Raw genomic sequence first — 17,979 nt, 5'->3', positions numbered from 1 at the left:
CCCAAACAACACCCCAAATTGTTGTCACTCTTGTCCAGAAAGCCAGCCCCAGCTAGACAGTAAAAAAAAACAGAGCAAAGTGTCAGGTGAGAACATGTTATTAAACCAGAAGTTAATGGGTACAGTCTACTCCAGGCAGTGGGTTTGGAAGTCTCCAAGGCACCATACAAAAGACAGAGATGAAGGAAAAAGTGAATTTTCTGGAAGCAAAGGTGCATACTACATGTGAGGAATAAATCACGCATGGAAAAACCAAGTATTTTCTGCAAGACATCAGCTGCCTGCTCCTGTTTGTTTTAACAAGGACAAACTGATCTCAGACTGGGTGAGAGGGAAGAGCAGCTTTCTACACTGTGTTGGGAGGATGGGAAAGGATGGTCGTGTTTGGGGAAGCTGGATTTTCTGGGAAGGTTTTGTGCTGGAAGAGGAAGAAAAGAGGAGATATGGGTTCACCAGCAAGGCGAAAGTCTAAGGTAAATAGGAGCATGCACATGTGCTTATTTCTGGTGAAGTCACCTGTCTTCAGATTTTGGAGAATATCAGCCCTCAATCAAACACATGCTCTTACCCTTCCTTCTCCCTCCTGTTTCCCTGTACACATATGTTTTTGACTTGATATAGCAAAAATGCCAATTTGCACTGCCTGTGAGTTTCTTCTATGGATTTTACTGCCTAGTTCATCACTGTTTAATTAACATTTGAACAGAGAGGCTGGCTCCATCCTACCTTTAAAATGCAGCCAAAAGTTGCCAAACCAAACTGTGCATATGCTCGTCTCCGAATGGGGAAGAGACAAGAGGAAAAAAAATAATTGTTAGCATCTCTTGAGATATGGTCCATTCCACACAAACCCCTGGTATGATATGCCAGGAAATCGGAACAGGCCACAGAGTGCTGTCTGTCCTTCTAATAAAGACAGATTCTTTGCAGCTGACTCCTGTTTTCTCACTAGTTCACAAATATTTCGTTTAGCTATACAAATTCCCTGGAAGTGACGGGCATGTTGGCAGGTCAGAGGACCTGCTGTTGGGTTATATCATTGTTATGAGAGTCACGCTGCTAAGGAGCTTTGAGTTGTACCCCATACTGAGAATAGTCTAAATAATCTGTAACTCAAAGCGTCTCTCATCAGGGATCACTGTGAACACAGGCAATTTCAGCTGACCTGATGAGCTAAACACAAACATGTCAAGATCTCAATAGCACCAGAACATTTGTTTTAAATATACTGAGTGTGAAATCAGGGCCAATGGGCAACATCTATTTGGTAATTGTTTTCTTTGCCAGATATTTCTTTCTTTAATTTTACAGCAGAGCACAAACAAGTATGTGTTGGAATTAAAATTATGATTGGAAAGAACACAGTAGCCAACTCCTGGTTTATTGCGGCAGCATAAACTAGAGTGATTTCCAAGATGAGAACCATTACTGTGGATTTGCACGGGTGTGAGATATGAATCCAGCCCATTCTCTCACAGGAATGTCTCTTGCAAACAAATAAATTAATCTATGAGCCTTTTAAGATCAAGTTTTGAGAGTGGTAGGGCAAGAGAGCGCTCAGACTGCAAAATTCTCCTTTTACTCAGGCGGGTGGTTGTGTCTTCCAGAGGAAAAAAGTAAAATGCACCTCACTACCAGCTGCCCCAGGTGTGGAGGCTGACCACTATCCTTCTGAAGCCCAGAGGGAACTACAGCCCGCAGCAGACACCCAAAATACGGAACACAAATAGATAAAACTGCAGTCGAAATGGGGTGTGGAGCTGCCTGAGATAGATCTGCTTGGGACTTTGGCAAGGTTCCTAATCCATACTCCCTCCCTCCCTAGTTATACCTACAGTGCACTGTGGGAATTCGTTTTTTAATGTAAATCACTTTTTCAACCAGTAAGTTCTCTTTTTTAAAAAATTCTTTTTGGACAAGAGTAATTGTCAATTGTGCAACCGATGGACACATTCAATGTGGAAGCTGAGTAATACTGGGACCAGAGAAAGTTTTCTGGCTTTAAATGAGCTGCACTCACTGAGATCTCTGTCCACGGCAAAGGTATTTTGCAAAGAAGTGGAGCTGAATGTCATTTTATACTTTAGTTCAACTTGTACCAAAGTATGAAATGATATTTTTAGAGAATTGCTGCTGTAACACATTCTGTAAAACAACCAGAATGCTGAGACACAGCCTAAAATGATAATGTGTCTTTCCCCCACAGTTGTCAATAGATTCAGAGCAGGAGCAATGCCAGGTTAAAGCAGAGCAAATATTTGCAGTACAATATTTTTTTCACTAGAAAATTCCTCAAGTTTTTTTATAGATCATTTTGGCTGATAAAGCAATTCTTTAACTGCAAAGTTTTATTTGAGTGCTTTCAGAAGCACTACTGAGTGTGAGTTCAGGAGGACAGACTTTTAGGAAGCTGACACTCAGACACAAAAAGAACATGCATTTTTCAATCCGTTTTTGTAAGTCTTTGTAGGTTATTAACTAGTCTGCTGTAGAGGGATTTTATATGGAAGAATTTTTAAATGGTAGAGATGTCCCAACCCAAAATCTCAGATCCTGGAGCTTTGTGTACAACTCCCTCCTTTTTCAGCTTATTGGGCATAACCCTGGGAGCACAATTGCTCAAACTCTGGAGAGAGTTTGGGTCTGAATTTGAAATTAAAGGAAGATTCATCTATTGAATATATGCTTTATTTACTGAAGGAAGCCAAGCTCAAACCACATCATGTTGAACTTTGGCCATATATTTTATAAGATATGACTTCAAATGCCAGAAGGCATGCCATCTTAAGAAAATATCTCTCTTTCCTCCTTTCAAACAGTTTTTCTTTGCTTTTCTAAGGTTTGCCCTCTTCACGACTCAAAGAGTAGTTATTCAGTTGATAAATGGGAGACCTCTTCCAGGTAGAGTCCATCTTGGCAACACTCACACTATTAAAAAATGTAAATACAATTTGTAAGGGAATCAAAAATTTTCTAGGAATGCTTAAGTGTTACAGGAGTGTTAAATTCTTCAGACTAACCAGGGTCTGTCCAGATGGCTTGCTTGGGGATATGCATGTTCACTTCACCAGAGGAAACCCAAACTAGAATTCGGGAGGGCTTATGAGCAAATCCCACACACTGAGCTATCCTCATAAATACCTAAGGAATTAATTTATAGGTTACCCCAGAATATGAAAAGAGGAATGCACTGATTTTTCCGTAGGTGGTTAAGTGAATTTGTTATTATTTTGAGATAATATAAATTAATCCTAGCTTCTACAAATAGTTTCACTGGCAGAGGCAATTAATCAAGTAGCTTAGCTTAAGGGCCTTGCTGTGGATTTTAGCAGCTCTTTAGGACAACAAGCGTAAATGCTTCACTAATATTTAAGATGGGATTCATTGATGTGGCCATGCTATTTCATACTCTTAACCTATAACCAGCTGTTCAAAAATAGACATGTAATAAGCTTGCTAGCTGCAGAAGATTCTACACAACCGCTTAAAGAACTCTAACAGAAAAACTCAATCAGAACTAGCTAGTTGCTGTTCATTCCTGATGTTATTTCATGGTGAAGCCGGTCAAATATTTAAATAATCCATGTACAGCCTTTTTTTGGCCTTTACACAGTACAGCACGAAAGCCGGCACCTGCTTCTCTAACTTTCCAGGGCTCCCTGAAGCTTATACTCCTGTCTGGTTGCTCATCTGAGCTACATTCTTTACTCTTTTGTTGTCAGTCACAGGGGTTGAAACAATGCAGGTTTCAGGTAAGTTCTGCGGAAAGTAGTGGGTGGCAAAAGAGCCACATTTGTAGTTCACAGCTTGCTGCACAAATTTCCAAATTTTGCACAAAATGTTAAAATAGTAAATACAAAATATTAAAATTATTTAAAATTATTAATATAGAATATATCATAATATATCAATATATTATAGATAATATTGCAAATAGTGCAACAGGGAAGGAAACTACTTCTTTACCAGCTTGGAGTTATTGTAGCAGGTTGACCTTTCTGGAGAAGCAGGAGGAATTGCATCTTTCCTGCCCGTCTGCCCAGGGAAGCTGCCACAGAGAGCTCTGTTGCCTGAGATACGGGAGGAAGGAAACTGGTCTGCAGTATCTGAGTCAATACGAAGATCTTAGCAGAGTCACAAACTAGACACTTACAAAGAAATTTGAGATTTTAGCCTCCAGAATTTCCGTGCAAGTTCTTCCTCAGATTTCACTGTTGAGACTCTCATTTCAAGGCTCTGTGTCCCTGGCTGCCAGGCAAAGCAATATGGTCAAACAGGTGACCAAAACTACATGCTAAAACCAATCTGTTCATGAAAAATTATTGGTTTTGACTAGCTCTGTGAAAGTAATGGTAAGATTTCACAGTAATAGTCAAAACCAGCTGAAAACCCTTCAGTCAAGTTCTGGTAGCCAACTTTAGCTCCTTGATGTTAACTGTTGAGTAAAAACTCTTTGCTCAGACAATCACTATTTAGTGAATATTTAGAAATAAGTATGTCAGTAGAATTGTCCTGTAAGCAAAGACTTTTTACATAATCAGTGATATTCTAATCACCTCCCCACGCTAAAGCGTTACGCAGCTGCCAGAGCGTGCAATGGTGAAAGCAGTTCCTCACAGGAAAACTGTGCAGACTCTGGTATTTACTGACTTTCACGCTTCTGCTAGACAATGCTACGATCACATTAATGTAATTTTTGTCATCTAATACTGTTGCTAACCCACATAATTGTTAAGAGACTACACAGTGCAATTTAGCATAATTAAGTCAATTACACAGTTAAGCACCATAGGCAGCCAGTAGCCAAAATTTTTGCCCAGTGTAAGGAAACCTGAAGGATCCATATACTATGATACAGTTCCTGGGCACCCTCAGGGTTTAGGATGCAGATCAGCATAAAGGTGTCCACAGTGCACTGTCAGGCCATAGCAGGTCCTCTGCCTTTTTACCAGGGGGATCTGTTGCCAAAGGGAGAGGGGGATCAGCCTATTTCCATCACTCCATAGGCAACCACATGGGAACTTGACCTCCAAGGTTGTTATTTGACCCAGGCTCAAGATCTCACCAAGGGAAGATACTTAACACATTTCCTCCACATTTTACATCCATCTGAAATGTATTTAGCTAACTTTTGAGATACCTTGCATGTAAAACCTTGAACCACAACTGTAACCTCTCCAGTTTCTCTTATTCACACAGTATTTGATTTGGATGACATATTTTTACAATATTTATTTTTTGGCCCATTTTGAGACTCTCATGTTAATACCACAAGAACTTCTGTCTCCTGTATAATATTTCAGACATAGAGAGAAAAAATGAAGAAATAAAGAAAAAGGAAAACCAGCCGTCTGCATCCACTTAAACTACATTAAAATAAAGTTCAGTAAAGATCTCATCAGCAGTTTTTTTTAGCCTGCTCTTACTTAATATGAAAGAAATTAGTGGAAAACCTAAAGGCTGAAAGGAAATTTTTGCCACTGTTCAAAATAGGACATGAAATCTTTAACATAATATTTACATACATTATGTTAAATATTTTCTGCAAAGTTAAAATTTAGCACTGCCAGCTTCAGACACACTGGTAAGTACATTTGTTTACACTTAATAAATCTGACTTTGAGGAGAAAAAGTGTTGTTCTTTTTTTCCCCCTATGTATAGACTAGTATTGTCAGAAAATTCTGATTTGAAAGTATGTAAACATATTCATTAAAAACTGCCGAACACTTAAATGAGAAAACACAATTTGTATTCTATTGGATAGTGTTTTCTTCTTGGCCTTCACAGTTGCTATGATTTATTGTGTCTGGTGGTCCACAAAGCTTCTGAGATTCTCAAAGCATCACAACTTTAAGTGACCTCTCTCTATACGAATGTAGCTTTTTTCGTGACCATTGTTAGTAGACTTGGTCATTAATTTTCTGACAAAATATTTTACTATCTGGGGGGGAAAGTGTTTGCCAAGAAATATAAAATTGTGAGAAGTGACATTTTCACCAGAAAGCACTGGTCATTTTCCTCAGCTAAAGTTTCAGAGTCCAGGATAGAGCTGCTATTCAAAATTAGAAGAAGACAGACTTTTGCCAGGGAACAATCCATAGTCCCCACCTCAACCCTTTCAGAAAGATTTGGAAGACAAAAGATCTCTCTCCTGCTCTGTCTGACCTGGAACAAGGACATGGCATTATATCCCAGAGCCCTAAACCCTGGGCTTTAAGCTAGAAGAGGGTGTAAGGCTGGTACAATTTCAGCTCCGCAAAGCATGAGGACATTTTGAAAAATCAAGAGAGCATTCATAAAATCAGAAAACAGCTTCCTACTGAGCTGCAATTAAAATCATGCCCAATCCCATGAACACACATACTGTTTACTAAGGAAGTTACTAAGATGTGCCATAGCTCCCAGGCAGAGGTGAGAAAGAAGTCTTAACTCACCATCTACTTCTTTCATTTGAGATTTATCATCTAGCCAGACAACTTTGATCATTAGAACATCAAAGATCTTAAAATCTCCCTGATGAAAAAAAAAAGAAAAACTTTTTTAAGACCCTGGTATTTCAAAGATCAGCCATGTATTTGTGGATTTTAAGATCATTTGGAAACTTTGCAGTCACCTTCTCTGACATCTACAGAGCATAGCCCAAAGGAGGTTGCCCAGCAACTCCTAAATCAGTTCCAATAAGTTGTGGTTGACTCAGGGCATCTTTCTCGGAAAGATATTCAGTGTGATTTAAAGACTATAAGCAATGGAGAATCCACCACATTCTTTGGCAAGCTGCTAGTTACAAATAGAGCAAAATCTCACAAGCAGGAATGGGAGTTTTGGCCGGACTCACATTTAACCTGTACATTAAATATTTACAAAAGATCAAATTATTAAATATTTACAACAGAACTGGGTTATAATGTACTCCTCCTAGAAATTGTAAGCCTTTACTGGTAAGTCAAGTAAGAAATTGGTAAAGTATTCTGTTTTAAAAGGATTTTTTGAAGTCAGAGTAGGGTGCACTCATATCCCTACAAGGTGCATGAGACTGTTCATCCAGGACACTCTTTTCTTCTTTTTGAAGCCTGAAATCTTAGCTCTCAAAGGTAAGATCTATTTAAAAGTCATGAGCAAATCAAGGCATAAAAAGGCTATTTCTTTAACTTTGCTCCCAATATAGGCCTTCTCCTGATGCCAGTAAGAGTCCCAGAAAAAAAAAACATGAGTTACACTGACTCCATCAATCAGAAATTGCTTGTACGGCAGGATTTCCAACAGAAAACCGAAGATACTTTTTGTCTTGCTGTGGCCCCAGTTTTGGCCAATAGCTTTACTATACTGACAAGCAGAAGTCCTTAGCCCTATGAAAAGCAAGCAGCCATAATGTAAACAAAGTTTCTGTTTATTCTGGAGTAAAAAAACCAAATAATTCCAAGAAAACAATAAATTTGAGATCATGTGTATTATTTACTTATCCTGAAGAACACGGTTGTTCCCAAAACAGGCTGGCTATTTCTAACTTCTCTTGGCCAGTTCCTTTTGCTAATGCATCTCATCAGCTTCAGCTAATTCATCACTGCAGTTTGACAATAACCACTGACTTTCTTTCTGAAGATAATCTGTGTTTAAAGGCTTTGTTATATAACATGCAACAAGCCAAGAATATCTCGCAACATTTGGAAAGGTAGGGCAGTAATGTTCTGCCAGATTCCTCACAGCATTTAAACACCATTTTTTGCATACCAAAAGTCCCTTCAATTACTAATGACTTGTGAGTTTTAGGACACGTAATTTATATCTGAAAACAATTAGGGAAGACAAATTAGAAAAACTTGTCTGTGTTTTGGGAGATGTTACCACAAGAAATGTCACTGAAAGAAAAAGAAAGAAAAGGATTGAAATTCAAACGTGTGTCCTGGCCCCTTGGGAAAAGGTCAGTGTCTATCAGAGCCGGTTGCCTTTAGAAGATAATTCTGGAGGAGAAAGAAAGATGTTTCAGAGCCTTCCCCAGAACAGATGGGTGAGCAAGTGCTTGCAGGCTTGAAAAAGCAAAAGAGAACAATAAATGCAAAGGAAGGGTTTACAGTTTGGTGCAAAAGAACATCTTAGAAAAGGGAAAAGACATAAAGCTGAAAATATTTAAAAAATAAATGGAAGGAGATGTAAAAGATTCACAGGAGAGAGGAAAGGGTTTAGGGGAGAAGTTAGAGTCTCAAGCAGGGCATTAAGGGTGGAAGCAGAGCTATCAGTGAGCTGGAGGCAAACCGTCATCCTTCATTGGTCAATAGCTGAGCAAAAAAAATGACTGGTCAGATCAACCGAGCAGAGAACAAGCGTCAAGAGAAGAGATTCATCAAGAGAAGGATCTGCCAGGTTAAAGCAGAAACAACATCAGCTGTAGTGGCAAAGGGCCTATTTGGGGCCAACAGGCAGGGATAGCCAGGAGTTGCTGTTGCAGGCAGAGCCCAGGTCGTGCTGACCTCAGAGATACAGCACGGAGGGGAGTGCGTGCTGGTGCCAACTGATTAACGGGTCAGCAGTGAGGATTTGGCTGCGTGAGCAGAGCGAGCGCTGACCTGGCGGGAAGTTACACCACACCTTTTCTGCAGAGCTTCTGGGGGCAAAGTATCAGCATTCAGCTGTCCAAACCCTCAGGTCAGCACAGGGGTGGAAACTTTAATAGAATTCCTGTTACCATTAGAAAAACAGTTATATATGAGTTTCATTTCATTCTTGTTGAGAAAACACATGAGGCAACACCCCCTGGTTTCCCCAGTTCACGAACCTACGCTCACATTTTTGCTAAAGTAAAGGTGGTACTCCAAATTTCTAAACACTTCCAGTTGGGCATTTAATGACATTGCTGTTCATCTCTTGCCTAGCTAAATTGTTCTAACTCCTTCCTCTTTGATAGCTACATAATTATCCTACATAACTAGATCAGAGCAAAATTTTTAAATGTGGAGAGGTAAAGACATGCAAAGGCCAGTCGCTCAAATCTGACTCTCTGGTGTACTTCTTCCAGATGAAGCAAGACTGCAGAACTGATTTCCCACAAGCTCAATGGGGGAAGACTTGAAGGCTTAGAAAGAAGAGGTCACATCCAAAGTCTTCAGAGTGTCTTCTCCAGTTCAAAGAAAATGGAAAAAAAAAAAAAAAAAGAAAAAAAAAGACCAGGAAAATGGGGAGAAAAAAAAAAAAAAAGAAAAAAGACCTGTATCTGCTTGTAACCTACATAGTGTGCCTGTCACCATTCTGATTAATTAATTTAGTTTTGCATTTGTGGATTGATTGCAGTGAAGGATCCAAATACACTAATATCTATAGCTTTAGGAGTAACTAATAATTTATTACTGCTGTCACAGGACTTCAGAAGCAGAAATTAAGACATATTAAGCCTAAGACACTATCAGCCACCCAGTAGGTCTGGATGAAGGCTTGGGATGGAGCCCAAATCTCTCTCATTATTCTGCTGGAATTCAATGCTTCAAAGGCTGGTGTCTTTGGTATATGGGTGTTTCCAAAACTCTCTGAAGCTAAGCGACCTGGTAGCAGACTTTTATTCAAGAGAAATAGAGAGCAGAAAAAAGCGCTCTTTTTTTTTAACGACAAAAGTTACTGTTCATATCGCTGATCTATATGGCACGGCTGATGTTAAGCTGTCTTTGGTGGTTTAGTTGGGAACTGAATACACACCACAAGCACTGCTCATGGCTTAGTAGACCTGTATGTGTCTGCACAAGTGACAGAAGCATCCAGTGGCAGGTAGAAAATACCACAAAGTGCCTATAAAATAAAAACACCAAAAAGGAGAATAATTACTTGAGAAGAAACATGGCATTATGAGCAAGGACACTGACTCCTAGGTCATTGCAGCAGGTCTCTGTGAACATTCTCCACAAGCAAACTACATCCAAGAAATACCTGTCACCTATTTCTCCTTCCAGTGAAAACAATCTTGCACACAAAAAGTGTTGGCTATGGGGCAGGCAAATATCAGCAGAGGAATCAAGTTTCCCAGGAGAGAAAGTTTGAGCTGATATCTGCAATCAAACTGGAACAAATAATGGAGGTACTCACAAAGCTCAACAATGGCCAGAAAATAATTAAAACAAGAGCTAAACAATTGTTGGAGCCCTCTAAAAAGGAACTGAGTCAAAATTCTGTAGATTCCCAGGAAAGATAGAAATATGACCAGGTCTATGTGGGCAGCACCAAGACTCAAAACCCCTGCTAAAGTAAATACAATTTTGACCAGCACATAAAAAAAGAACTTTAGAAAACTGCACTAATACAAACCAAAGAGTCATGTAGCAGTATCCTTTCTTTAACAATGGCCAATATTAGAAGTTTACAGCAAAAGTGTTTAAAAAAATAAAAACCCTATAAAGTGATTCTTCTGCCTCTGCTCTGTTGGCATAGATTCTGACATTCTGTTTTCCAGGGACTTCCAAGTTGCACTCAGTAATGGATCAATATAATGCTGAGCAATGGGGTACTATGGATTACAAAGCTTCTCATAAAAAAGGGAAACCTTTTTCAACTGGCATTTATAATACATTTCTGCTGAAACAAGGGCTTAAGGAGCTGAAAAGAGAAAGAAACAAAAAAAAATCCAATCCCAGCTTGCTAAATAAATCAAATGTGGACTCAGTTTCTCTAGAAGACTTTCACAGGGAGAACATTGGTGGTTCTTTCTACTCCAGCTTCTATTTGGGAACACTAAATGGGAGAGAAGGAATGTGTCACTTCAGGGTCAGGCTTTTGTGAAGACAATCTCACATCCCAAAAGGCTGGTTGGGGGTTTTATGTGCCAGTCCAAACAGAATCACCCTGAGCATCCCGCTTTGAAAGACGTACACAACAACACAGCTACTGTACTGTTCATCTGCTTGAGATCTGCAACCAGTTTGAGCTAGGCAGATAACAAGTTACAACTGGATGGAAAGCACAGGAGAAGACTTTGAGTAACAGGGAGAAAGTCCAAAGAGGGTTGTGCAATCTCAGCTTACATGGCTTGGGTTCAGAGAAACACTTGCAAGGCATAAGATACTAACATAGGGATGCTTGTCTGCACTCAAACATGCCTCTTAAATCAGAGAGGAAAGGCTCAGGATACCTCAAGACATGGAAGAAGTTGCTGTGGTGCTCCAGCTTTCCAGTCAACAGCCCCTCAGTGGGAGAAGGGCTCACTGTAGCAAGGAGGCTGGAAGATGGTATCTGTGAGCCCGAATAAACTGCTCTGTTCCTGGCGTGTCTAAAGCAAAGGGACTCTAACTTGGATCTTGGCATTTCTGAGGTAACAGGGAAACAATGAAACTCTTTTTTAAAAAAAAAAAAAATAATGTTTTTTGAGAGAGGAGAGGAGAAAAATTGGCACAACCACAAAATTCAGGAAACGGATCAGATAGAAGTTATTGCTATGAAATTTCTTTGTTTCATGGCCAAGACTGTTATATATCTCTGGCTGGCTAGACAGAGCATCATGTGCCTTCAGTGGAAGCTTCTCCTCTACCCAGGGAGCTGGACAGAGGGAAACAAAACTTCAGGAAGGAGGTGACTTGAACAAGCAGCAGAGGTCAATTCAGCCTGAAGCACAAAAACCTTATCCCTGGGAATGGTACAGGATTCCTGTTCGTGTCTAGGAACGGGGGACAACTTGTCTGTTGCATTGTGTAGGTCTTAAAAATGGAAAATGCCCCAAACAACGGGAAAATACACCTAAACAAGACCTGTAGCTATTTAAAGTGACAGCTTTTCACCCTGGGGAAAGAGTCTGTCCCATCTTGGAGGCCCATGGAGCAGGTTTAGGATGGCTAAGCCTGCCACAGTCAGGCTATTTTTTTAAAGCCAGATAATATCATGGAGCATTTTAAAGTCTTTGAGTAGAACTTACCATTTTCACTACTGCTTTCTGATGACAAAACAAGTGGGTTGTGAATAGGGAAGTGAGCGCAAAGAAACCTGAGTTAGTTTAAAAATATATTTACTACGAAATCCGGTGGGAGGGAGACATCTCCACTTACAGAAAGAAAACTGAGGTTCTCTGGAAGAATCAGGTCTACAAACATTATTTGACACGCAGTTTTCTGTGGAGTTTTTGGCTTACACAGAGTTTTGACTTTACATACAAGTCATGGAGAAAAGCGTGATACAGACTTTGGCACTGCCAGGTAAAGTAACAAGCTCTCCTTTGAAATTTACTTCCCTGCAGTAAATAAAATTCTACTCCCAGTCCTTTCTGTTCATATATTAACACTGTCCTTGTACTGTAAGCACTAGCATGTGTGCTAGAAAAAATATGGAAACACAGGTACACTTATACTGGAGATGCCCCCTGAGCCTTTAAAACTTTGAACTCAAAATGTTTTGTCTGTTTTATTAGATTCTGTGAATCTAGAAATCCCACATTCGCCTCTGCACCAGCAATCTTATCGCGTAGTGTTAAGATTCAATAGCAGTTCATCTGGTTATGTGCCTCAAACCTCCCAAAAATGACAGGGAACAGCATATTCTGTTCCTTCGAACAGAAAAAAAAAAAAAGTACTCCAAAAGACAATAAAATATATCACAGCACTTTCCACATTGCTGCGTAAACTCAGGTCCTTCATAAATTCTCGCATGTGGTTCCTGAAAAGAAAAACAGAAGTGTGGATCTTGTACAAGCTTTCTACATGGCAAACTGAAAAAAATGCTCATTTCTGAAGATTTTTTTCAGTTTCTGAAAGGTTTCTCTCACATTCAAACAGGGAACCTTTAGAAGAGGTATTTTACTTGATGTGGGCAGAGCTATGAGGGAGAACAGGCTGAATAAACTTGGAAGACAGCTCTGAATGCCACAGGGTTACCCAAAAAGAGATGTCACAGCACTGTTTCAGGTCTCTGCCACAGGAACTAAGGAGTATCATTTCAGAGACTGAAAGAGTTGTACTACACAGAGATTTATCTTCAGGAATCAACCAGAGCAGATTTTGCAGGAAGAATGGAGACCCATCAGAGATACACAGAAAGACCCTTTCCAGATGCTGAAAAGGTAATCAGGCAAGAAGAACATTTGAATGAGATTTAGTCAAATCAGTGGGAGTTAGAATGGACTTGGGGGGGGGGGGGGGGAAGAAGTAAAACCCATTAGAAATAATTAAATCTCTATCTTCTCTAAATTACAGCAGAAACATGCTGTGGTACAGAGGTGAGCAGACAGGACCACTAACACTCTGGTCTCCAAAATCTGGAAATACCCAGCTGCAGAAAGCGTCAAAAAGGCAGTAGGTAAGGAAGGCCTCACAGCACACCTGGAGAGACATCAAGGACACATTTTGGGAGGGAGACTGGAGTGGAAAGGAAAGGACTTGGAACAGCAAGCAAGTGAACAGACTTCAGTTTTGTTACTGTTGCTTCCAGAATAATGCTTTCTGCTAAAGAAATTTCAAGTTGCGATCTGCTTTTCCTAGGGAAACTAACCTTCATGGCCTCCACTTGGGCTAACTGTATAGACCAAAACACAGCTATGTTTGTTGGGATGTCGTATTTCAGCCCCGATAGGGACCAGACTACACAGTTTCTCTCTCACTCCCCCCACCCTCCGAGAGAATAGAGGGAGATAATATAAGGAAAAATGGCTCAAGGTTTGAGATAAGGACAGGGAGAAATCCTTAAAGTTACCGTTACAGGCAAAACAGACTCGACTTGGGGAAACATACTCATTTATTTCTACAAACAGCAGGATAATGAGACAGAGAACAAGATAACCTCCCCCCACCCCTTCCTCTTCCCAAGCTTAATATTATCTCTACTACCTTCCCCGCCCCAAGTGGCACAGGAAGAGGGAATGGGGGTTGCGGTCAGTTCATCACGCATTGTTTTATGCCACTGCTTCATGGTCAGGGGAAGGACTCCTCACATTCCTCCCCTGCCCCGTTGTGGGGTCCCACCCATACGCCACAGTCCTTTGTGAAACTGCTCCGGCGTGGGTCATCTCTTCCACGGGGTGCAGTCCCTCCAGAATGGCTGCCCCAGCAGGCCCTCCACGGGCCACAGCCACCTTCAGGCATCCACCTTCCCCAATGTGGGGTCCTTCACGGGCTGCAGGTGGATCTCTGCTCCTCCATGGACCTCCATGGGCTGCAGGGGGACAGCCTGCTCCACCATGGTCGTCACCATAGGCTGCAGGGGAATCTTGGCCAGGAGCCACATTACTCCTCCCCCTCCTTCTGAACTGACCTTGGCATCTGCAGCCGTTCCTCTCACAAGAAAAGTTCTTCAGAACAGGCTGGCAGATGCCTCTCAGGATCTCTTCACATCATCCAGCTCATCTCCTCTCCACTTCTTGCAGCTGGGCTGGACCGAGTCGCGCCCAGTCGGCTGCCTGGCAAGAGGCCAGAGGGTGAGGCCTGCAAGGCCCATGAGGCCTGCGCCTCCCCCTCTGCGCCTCTGTGCCTGCTCAGCTTCTTCACATCTTCTCTTCTCTTTTTTTTTTTTCTGTTTTCCCCTACTTAAATACGTTATCGCAGAGGCGTTATCACGGAACATTCTGCTACCAATTGCCTCGGCCTTGGCCAGCAGCGGGTCCGCCCTGGGCCCGGCCGAGTCCACTGAACAAAGGGGGGCAACTTCTAGCAGTTTCCTACAGAAGCGACCACCTTAGCCCCCCCCTCACTAAACAAAACCACAACATGGGATTACACTCTTACCTGAAGGCTACAACAGCTGTCAGCACAGTACAAACATGAGGAAAAATTACTCTTGGTGCCCGAAACAGTCTATAATATTAACAGTTATAGGAGATTTGTAGAAAAAGGTCCAGAGGAGTTAAGCCCATATACAGAGAGGGAAGTAAAACTAGAATCGTGCTCTCAGCCTGCTGCTGTATTTGGTTCTGCCTCTCCAAATCTTCTCAAGAGCATCCCTCCAAATCCACCCCAGAGAAACTGAGTGGCTCACTGCTTAAAGTAAACACTTTGTTTTCAAAAGTCTTTGTGTTTCATATATTAGATTGAGGGTAAAAAGATAATCACTGAGAAGCTCATCAACACATGCACATTTGGAATGCTGAGCTCTGTACTCACTCATGTTCACTCTTGATATTGCTTCATTAGCGACTCATACTCAACTGCTCCATCTCAAACTGATGAAATCAAGCCTTTGTGATGAGAAGAATTTGCACTGAAACTCAGCCTGGGCCCGTGAACTACATCTCTAAGCTGAAGACAATTTGATAGATGGTGTACTGACCACACAAGCAGGTTCAAAAGAAATCAGTTTGGAGTTCTGGAGAATTTTGAAAGTGTTTTTGATCAATGGTGTTTGGAAGTCTCAAGAACATTAATTCCATATCCAGTTTGCCAAAATGTCTACCTTAGACACAATTTATGAGCATACGTGTCAAGATATATTTAAAATCCTTTGAGACTTCCAAGTACATGAATAACACACGTATCATTACTACCTTTTTTTTTAACATAGCATCATATAAATCAAATGAGAGAGCCAGGCTTTCTCAACTAAGGAAAACCACTGCACTTAAAATAACAAAGGTAGTACTTATTTATTAATGTAAAATGTCCAAAATTCCTATTAAATTCTGTCAAGAACAGTTTAATGCAGCACACTCTCAGGAACTGAAATTAACACATACTTACTCAGAGGTTAAATCCACCACATTGCTGTATCTGTATTTTTCATTTGTAAGCTCAAGGTTAGGAAGTATCTGGTTTCTTTTCTGAAAAAGTGCAAAAGTAATATATATCAAAAAATGGAAACATCATCTGAAGGTACCCACTGTCTTTTTACTCAGTCATTTATCAACTGTCTTGTGCAAGGTGCCACGAGGTGTTTATATACAAGGCATTTAAGGATGGTTATCTATCAGAAGCATGTCCTCATGCTCTCTGAGAGGGTGGTTGTGAATCAGGTTTTGGAATTCCTTGTTAGCCAGTTCATGTGATCTGATGGTGACTGTTGTCAGTAGTTGAAAATATTACTCACTCTGGATGATGTATAATGGTAGCTGAGGGCACGACAATGGAAGATATCCGCATTGCCATTTTCATGCTTCCAGCCAGTGTAGGAGTTACACAGTCAAAGGCTTGGGATGAGCAGCTACACTGTAAGTCAGCTATTCTGAGTGTATACTAAAGCATGCTGAGACTCTATCTAGAATGGACACAATTAAATTACGTTACGACTGACTTTTTAATAATTTTATTTTTTCACAATCATCTTATGAAGTTGCCAGGAGTATTTCTCTACTGAATGAGTCTTAGAGAGGAAAAGGAATATTGACTGTGGTTCCTTAGTTAATCATCCAACCAATGCAATCACAACCTCGGTGACTTTATATGAAGAACATAAAAGAGCTTGTAATTTCCTTGACAGATTATAATATCCTGAACGATAAGGACCAGTGTGTCAGCATACAAAACCCTAACCTCATTCAAACTGGTTTGCTTGAGACAGACTCACTGTCATTTCTCTAAACAATTGCAGTTGGATCCCACTGCAGTTCTTCAATAATTGCATTTACTTTTCTTGTTAGGGAGACTCATTTGACTTTTTTTTTGGAAGATCCCCTTACAACCTTTGGCAGCATGTAAAGGTCAGTTTTGTTGAAGAAAATTGATCATATGTGCTCTTGATCCAGTTCTTTCTCTCTTAACGGGCAATTTTATATTTTTTATGGGGCAGTGAAAAAGACTAGTTGGTATTTTTTTGTTCTTAGCATCCAGGATACACATTTCAGTGAATGGTTTTCAGAAAAAAAAACCAAACCAACCGTGCTCCATCTACCTACCAAGCCATTTAAGTAAGCATAGTTATTGACTAAATCATGGACAGAAGGGACGGCTACCAAGATGCTATTATTCTCCGAGGATGAACCCCTGCTCTGTCCCCTTGCAAGGAAAAGGACCTGAAATAGACCTGCACAAAGCAGAACTTTAGCCCTGTCTTCTTGTGAATCAGCAGGTTGGCCGGCTTTGCTGATCATACTTGTTCTCAGAGACATGCAGGAGACATCCTCAGAGCAGGAGCAGCACATGCTCTGCAGTTCTGTTATGATGAGATGGCAACACATTGTTGCTTGATGAGTATGGATTGTGCCTAACACGTAACAGGAGACCTTCTCCTTTAGTTTGGTGCAATGTGCAACAGCCTTTGGCTTTCCCAAGGCTGTGTCTGCTTCTGATACTCATAGAGGACAACTCTTCCCAAATCTTCAGGTGCATCTCCATCCACATCTAATGTTCCCCTAACTCTGGACCGTTACCCCCCTTACTGCTTCCCATGTGGCTTCTTATCTTCACTTTCAAGTGCAAAACTCTGACATTTTGTCCACTTCCTCAGACTCTCTGTTTGCATCCCCACCTCTCAAACACCCTTCCTTCTGCCTCTTTTTCAGAGTCTTGTATACCCCATGTTATTCAGTTCTCTTACTCTCCTCATTTTCCATATCACTCAGTAGCTCAAACCCTTAATTAAGGATGAAAACCTCATTCCAAGCATTGCACAAGTGTGGTGGATAAATTCAGAAAGACCAAGAGTACATCAGGATGTTTTTCAGCAGAGCAGACAAAGATGTGAGCAAACTCGCAGCTCAGCAAACCTCTCCTCTTCCTGCACGTATAAAAAATGATAATACAGAAGAGATGTATTGCAGAAACCTAAGTAAGAGAAAAAAATTGGCCTTTGCACAAAGCAAAATCTGAATGATGTTAGCCTTCTTGGCTAAATTACTTCTGCACAGCTTTAAGCTGACTCTTCCCTTAGCACTTCTTGCCATATTTAGTATCACAGTGAGTTTGTAAAACTCAAAGCCTCTTATTCAAGTGGGGCCCCTGGGATCTGTGACATTTCAAAACAAGAGACCAAGCAAGAGAAAACACCGTGAGAAAGACCATTACACCCCCAAAAATCATTAGCCCATCAGGTGAGGCATACTTACTGACATATTTACTTTTGGCTTAAACTTCACATGTAGTCACAGAACAGTCCAGACT

This window comes from Chlamydotis macqueenii, chromosome 4, assembly GCF_036417535.1.
Source record: "Chlamydotis macqueenii isolate bChlMac1 chromosome 4, bChlMac1.mat, whole genome shotgun sequence".
Lineage (NCBI taxonomy): Eukaryota > Metazoa > Chordata > Aves > Otidiformes > Otididae > Chlamydotis > Chlamydotis macqueenii.
The sequence above is the reverse complement of the archived record's forward strand: the minus strand, read 5'-3'. Positions refer to the sequence as shown.